This window comes from Elaeis guineensis, chromosome 5 (assembly GCF_000442705.2).
Source record: "Elaeis guineensis isolate ETL-2024a chromosome 5, EG11, whole genome shotgun sequence".
Taxonomy (NCBI): domain Eukaryota; kingdom Viridiplantae; phylum Streptophyta; class Magnoliopsida; order Arecales; family Arecaceae; genus Elaeis; species Elaeis guineensis.
In genome coordinates this window covers 19,766,456-19,772,455 of record NC_025997.2, presented here as the reverse complement: position 1 = coordinate 19,772,455, position 6,000 = coordinate 19,766,456, and the positions used below count along the sequence as shown (strand labels likewise).

The following is a 6,000-nucleotide window of genomic DNA, read 5'->3' as shown; positions in this document are numbered from 1 at the left end:
ATTGATGAGGATAGCGAAGCTCAGGCACTCGATGTAGTCTAAGACCCAATGAATCCACTCCTCATCGAAGCTGAGCTTCTGAAGTGTCAGTTGGAGAAAAGCCCAACTCATCCAGATTCAGAATATTTTTCAGTGGGCTAGCCCTAAGGGAAAGAAATATGTTTTAGGATGGCCCCGAACTCGGGAGTCAACTTCATTTAGGGTTGAGATATAGGCCGGGCCCGATTGATTATCTACCAAGCTCCAAGAGTTTCCAAAATTTTGGACCATGCCTGAAGCAAGCCTATTCAAAATTAGCTCCAAGATTTCTCATAATATCCAGTTATATGACTTAATATGATCCCTCTTTCGACTAAATATATGTTAATAATTGAATTAATTGTGGCACTATTCTTATATGAGTTTGTGACTTAATATGATCCCTATTTCAACTAAATATATGTTAATAATTGAATTAATTGTGGCAGTGTTCTCATATGAGTTTGCTTGAGAAAATTATACTTCATTCTAGAATCCCTTGTGATGTGTTTAGGAATTTCAAGTCAAGGATTCCAAATTAGTCGTTATGATTATGGTTGTGATAGAAGAAATATATACTCTTGATCAATGATGTATCTAAAACTTATGCAATCTTCCATGATGACATAAGCATCCTCTACCTAGTGGTCCATCCACCAAGTCTCAGCATTCATTATGAATAGGTGGGATTAAGAGAAATATTTGTCGCAGCATTTGAAATCATAGCAATGTTCTTTATAATTTAAACATAAATTATTGGTCCTTTTCTTTATCTTTTTCTGTCATTTTCCACAAGAAAACTTCAAAGTAAATAGTTGTTGCCTTTAATAATCCCAAGTTGCAGCATTTGATTAATAGAAATTGATGACTTGCGACTGATAGATATTTGGCCATCACAAAAACACCTAAGCATAAGTCCAATATGTTTCAACTTTCAACTTCTATGTTTTCCTTTTCTAAGTTCCTAGCTAATTTTTTCAGCAGAAAGAGGAAAGAAAAAAAAAAAAAAGACAGCCTAATTAATCAGAGTTGCAGAACCCAACATTCGATATCAAGGAAGTTCAGGCTATGGGAGGCATGAGCCCCAATAACACAAACTATGCATATCCAAATTTAAGTTCAACCTTTTTTTTTCATTGTTGTTGGGAAACGAAACTCTACATCTATTTGTCAAGCTAAGAGATAATAGATATGAAGCCAGAAAATCAAAATAAGAACGGATTGGCACATAACCTCTACTGTTAAGTGTACACTCGACTAACCTAGAGCAATGGAAAGGTACACAGCCCAATTACTTCAGGTCAGGCCCAGGCTCAAGAATCCACAAGCTTAATATATTGGACCTTGGGGAGCCACTTACACAAGTTGTTCTGATTGAAACAAAAGCCATGTAATTTAGAAGTTTCACTTGAACTGGCTAATATAAGTATCTATTTCATGCATGAAGCAGTAACTAATTCACTGCACAAAGCAAAGGAATTTAATTTTGTGTTGTTTCGTGGAGGCAGCGTGGCGGAATCTACTTCTTTGAGTGAAACCTGAATGAAAATCGCCAGTATCACTTCCCTTTATTTCCTGACAAAATTAATAAGCCATGATTTCATTTTATTTTTCGGCCATCTTTTAGTCATTCCAGCATAAAAGAACTTCAGACAAAATATATAGTGTTTGAACAAGACTCGTAACATGCTCTAAACATGTCTTCATAAGGAACTTGAAACAAGTTTCATTTCGCGAAAGACTAAATAAACGTATTCCTCATTCCATCTCTAAATCAAATGAGCCTTCTCTGCGCAAATAACCTACATCGAAGAAACCTATATGGCTCAAAGAACCGGTGGAACCAGGGCCGGCCTTGGGGCAGGTCGAATTGGGCGACCGCCCCAGGCCCCAGGTCCTGCATTGATGTTCCAATTTGGTGCAAAGATGGTTTTCTACAATATTATAACAAAAAAAATAATTATATAGGTTAATGATGGATTTTACACACTGCTTAACGAATATATCTATAGCAAATTATTGCATGTAGATTAATTTTTTAATGATAATTAATATTTAAAATATGTTAATTTTTAATAGAGAAGATTTTATTTTTTTTATTTAGCCCTAGGTCTAAAACATGTTAGGATCGGCTCTGAGTGGAACCGAAAGAAAAAACAGACGGCAACAGTTCCACGTTTCTTATTGCTTTGCTTTTTACCTGACCAATATTCCAAAAGCCCCCCTCCCCACCCATCCCCCAAAAAAAGGAAAAGAAAGAAGGAAAAAAGATAATAATATTTAATTACCATGTATCTCATTGTATTACTTTCTACTTGATCAATTGATATTTCAGACCAAGACAAAACTCTAAGATTGTGTTTGGTGCACTGTCAGATAATTTTAAAAAATAATTTAGATTATCTGTAGGATAGATTACCACTCTTAAATTGTCAGTAATATTGATTACTGTATTTGGTATATGCAGATATAGTTGCAGTAAAATTATTGAGAATCTTGATTGACATATTTGGTATGACAATCAGATTACTGATAACGTAACATCAAATTTTTAAAATATTTTTAAATTAAATTATTAGTTTAATATTTTAATATATATTTAGTAGAACTAGTGATCCAAATTCTTAGTCAGATCAATCTACATAATATATATTAAAAAATTTAATTTTTTTGATATATTAAAATTTAAAAATAATTAAACTATTTATTTAATTTTTTAATGATAAAAATTATTTATTATCAAAATAAATGATTCAGTGGCTATTATTATTATTATTATGAAAAAAATTGAAATTTTTTTTATTATTTTTTAATATTTTTATATTTTTATATTTTTATATTTTTATATTTTTCTATTCCTTCTCCTTCCTCCGCAAGCCACATCCCTCCCTCCCACCCCCGGTGGCCTCCAGCTGTTCTGCGCACCCTACCCTCCATGGCATCCCGTCCGTCGTGCCTTCGGCACCGCCCTTTGACCATCTGCGCCTTCTCCCACCCTCTGACCCTCCCTGCGAACTCGCACCCCGCACCCCCCGCGGCCCTCTGCACCCCACCCCTTCGGACCTGTTCGTCTTCAACTCCGCTCTCGTCAGAGTCTCATCCGCCACCCATAAGAGTAGGGCATTCTCAGGTTCGCACCCCATCACCATCTCATCCAGCTCCATCACACGCTGGTACGAGCACCCTCGGCTCAAGGTGGTTCATTGGGACGAGCACCATCGATCGGTGCTCACAGAGACAACACATTCCTCACAGAAAGAAAAAGATGAAAAGGATGATTTATACAGTAATTTTTTTAAAAATATTTTTATTCAAAAAATTATGATAATATTAATAAATATGTAGTAATTTGGATAGCTATCTCTCTTCAAAGCAATTCAGATTGTCACTTAAAAACATACCAAATACAATAATATGATGATCTCATGTTAAATTGCCGGTAACCTTGATTGATTGTCCGCAACCTAAGGCACAAATTAGCTCTTCAGTGGCTGGAATAAAGCGTGCCCCACCACAAGGCAGGATGCATCCTTCTGCCCTCGGTAAATTGGAACAAAAGTTGCCCCACAAACAATAAAAGAATTTCTAAAATCAAAATTCAGCTGGCTTGCATCTTTCCTAGTATCACATGCCTGCACGTAGCGCTTGTCCAGCCTTTTTCACTTCAGTCTCGGTTGGGCTGTTCTTCAGATCAAGCATCCTTGCAGAGCTGGTTGGAGTACTGTAGTTCCCTCCCTTGAAGCAGGTGGTCATGGCACTAGCAAACACTAGCCTCATATGAATTTTCTGAAGTTTGCAGTTGGTGAAAATCGCTGCCACCTTCTTCATAATTTCTTTTCTTTTGACCTCCATCTTTAAGCGCAGCCAGCACATGCTCTTTGGCTATTTCGATCAGCTCTTTGACTTCATCGACCTGTCTCCTGGAGTCGACAACAATGAGTGGGATAGAATTCAAGATGTTGGGAAGGAGCTGCAAAGCTTCTGAGAACCTCCCCTCTATTGGGGCCCCATATGTTGTTTTAAGTTTTCCATCCAGCTGAGATAATTTATACACAAGTTCAGGAGGTAGCCTCGCATTAGGGCTAGCGGACTCACCCCAACCCTTTTCAAAAGCGATTGATATCTCTTTGGCCTCTATTTTTTAGCATCCAGAATCAGATGGATGAGAGGTGTCGATAACCTCATCCGTATAGAGTCGAGGTAGGATCTCAGTTAAATCCAAAGTTATTCGATCCTTTCGATCCATCGATTTTATGATCGATTAACATCCGAACTCGAGATCAGTTACCATTCGAAGTCATGGATTTAATTGTTTCTCTTTGAGTCGAGACCATTTTGGGGTCTTCTATCCTCCGTACATTTTTTTCATCAATAAAGTTGTCAATACATGTAAAAGTAGTGAGTTACTTCTTCGTTTGAGAGTCGAATTATGCTAGTAAAAAAAATGGCTCACTCCTCCATTAGATTTGTTTGGGTCAATTATTTCAAACCAGGAGTTTAAATATGGGATAGACTAGAAAGTGAGTAAATGATCGTCAGTCAAACTAAATGCTGACATATTCCTTGCTATCCTCAAATTGCCCTCTAAGTTATCAAGCAAATGCATTAGCAATTTCTGCAATATTAAAAAAATTAATTTTAGTTTTTTAAACAAATATGTATAACTTTTCTGCTTGCTTGCTTAAAGACCGGTTGATATTCTTCCGGAGAGGATTTTGTCTCAGTTGTAGATCTAAAATTATGCTGATATCCATGCGTTAACTCTTTTTATATGAGAAAGCAACTAGCTTATAAATTTCTGATTGCAATATTCTTGTTATTATATAAAAGATCCGACGTGTAAAAAGAAAGTGCTCGATGAACTTAACCAGGGGCACCTAACCTCTAGTCCAACTTTTAAAAATATGATAATTGCTGAAAAAGGAGGCAAGCGGCTTTAGCTATTTCCTAGATTTGTACCTTTTTGAGTTTTGCTGGCAGCTGCGGTGTGGGAAGCGTGTGAGTGTGGGATCGAAAAAAATTATGAAACTATTTTTGAACTTTCTTGCCTAAGATTTTTGTTGTATTAGATATTATTGTGTAGATACAAAGATTTTGGCTTTGCATATAGCAACATGGTCAAAAAATGAGCAGATTTACAAATAAATTTCATATTTGCATAATTTTGTATACAAAATTAATCGATAAACATGATATTTATTTTAAATTTATTAAAGAGCCCTTTATAATTGAGTATAAATTACAAAATCCATCCTAATTTTTAGGTTTATTACACTTACACTCAAAGCTTATTTGGATGTCTGAGCTTAAAAACTTCTATGATTTTTGGGATTGGATCAGCACAAGTAAAAAAATTTATTTGGACTAAGCTTGTTTAGACAAAAACCTAGGGACTTCTAGAATGGATTGACCCAAATCCCACAGAAAGGAAAAATGGCCTGCCGAAATCTTTTTCCTCTCTATTGGATTTAGATCGGCCCATCCTGCAGGCTCCAGGTGTTGCTGAAAAAAAGTCTAATACAAACTTATTTTTCCTAATTGTATTGGCTTAATCCAAAAATCTCATGAGATTTTTGGTCCAATCATCCAAATAGACTTTTAATAATTTGTAAAATCTACATTGACATCCAATTAAATTAACGACATTAGTGAAACAGTTTACCTCATATAAAAACTCAAAATTATCCTTAAATGTGGAGGATGATGCATATATTTCCTTATATCCTCAGCTGGTTGTTATATCACTTGACATTGTTTTGGTGGTTTTTCTGAAATTTTTCTCATGTGATATTTTGGTTCCATTTATAGTTAATAATTTAGCTAATATTTCATTAAGTTATGAATTAAAGTTTTGGATAGAAATAAATTTCAAAGGGGATAAGTATAAATTTTTTTAAGCTGTTAAATGGAAATGTAATTTTCTCCTAATTTTGAGAAGGTTTTTATAATTTATTCTATAATTTATTCAAAGTTTCTTCCTAG

At 35.2% G+C, this 6,000-nt stretch overlaps 1 pseudogene; it reads right to left on the bottom strand.

The window, feature by feature from the left end:
- Positions 1 to 3,441: 3,441 nt before the first annotated feature.
- Positions 3,442 to 4,264, bottom strand: LOC105032820 (coatomer subunit alpha-3-like; annotated as a pseudogene).
- Positions 4,265 to 6,000: the final 1,736 nt, after the last annotated feature.